The following is an 843-nucleotide window of genomic DNA, read 5'->3' as shown; positions in this document are numbered from 1 at the left end:
CCGCCGCCGCGCCCGCCGCCGCCGCCCGGAGAGGCCATCAGCTGCTTCCCGTCACATGGCGGCGGGCGCGGGCGGGGACGCGCGGGGGGCGGGGCTGTGGGGACGCGAGAAAACCCGGCGGCCGGGCTGAGGGGAGGTGGGGGCGCGGGCGGGGACTGGGTGGGGGGCAGGTGGACGCGAGCGGGATCCGACCCGGGGCGGGGAGACCGGAGCTGAGGGGGAAATCACGGGTGTGCGGGCAGGAGGAAAAACTGGGGGGTGGGGGAAGCGGAGCTGAGGGGAAAATGGGGGAGGAGGGCAGGTGGACGCGGGCAGAATCAAAGGGGCGGGGAGGAGGGGAGCAGGGCTGGCAGAAAAAGCGGGAGGATGCGGGCAGAGAAGCCGGGGGCTTGCGGGATAGAGGGGAAAGGGGGGTGGGGGCGGGATAAACCCGGGGTGGGCAGCGTGCGGACAGAATATAACCCGAGCTGGGGGTGGGGGGCGGCGTGCTGACGGAAAAAATGGGGTGGGCGGGACTGCGGGAAACGAAGGGCGGCGAGGGGAATTAGAGAAGAAACGGGGGTGGAAGAGCGGGCTAGGAGACCTGGGGGGAGCAGGGTCTTAGGGGCAAGAGGAGGACGGGGTAGAAACCGGGATGGCGGGGTACAGGGCCAGGTTGTAACTGGGATGAAGGGAGGACATGTGGCTGAAAAGGGGGGTGCAGTGGGGCTGAGGCGAAAACGGAGGAAGGGGAGGAGGAAACTGGAAGAGAGGGGACAGAGTGAAAACAGGAGGGGGGTGGGAACCCGGTAAAAAACCGAGGGGAGAGCAAGTAGGACGGAGGATCTGAAGACACTAGGGATC

The sequence above is a fragment of the Camelus bactrianus genome, chromosome 32 (genome assembly GCF_048773025.1).
Source record: "Camelus bactrianus isolate YW-2024 breed Bactrian camel chromosome 32, ASM4877302v1, whole genome shotgun sequence".
NCBI classification, from domain to species: domain Eukaryota; kingdom Metazoa; phylum Chordata; class Mammalia; order Artiodactyla; family Camelidae; genus Camelus; species Camelus bactrianus.
Note: the sequence above shows the minus strand (reverse complement) of the source record.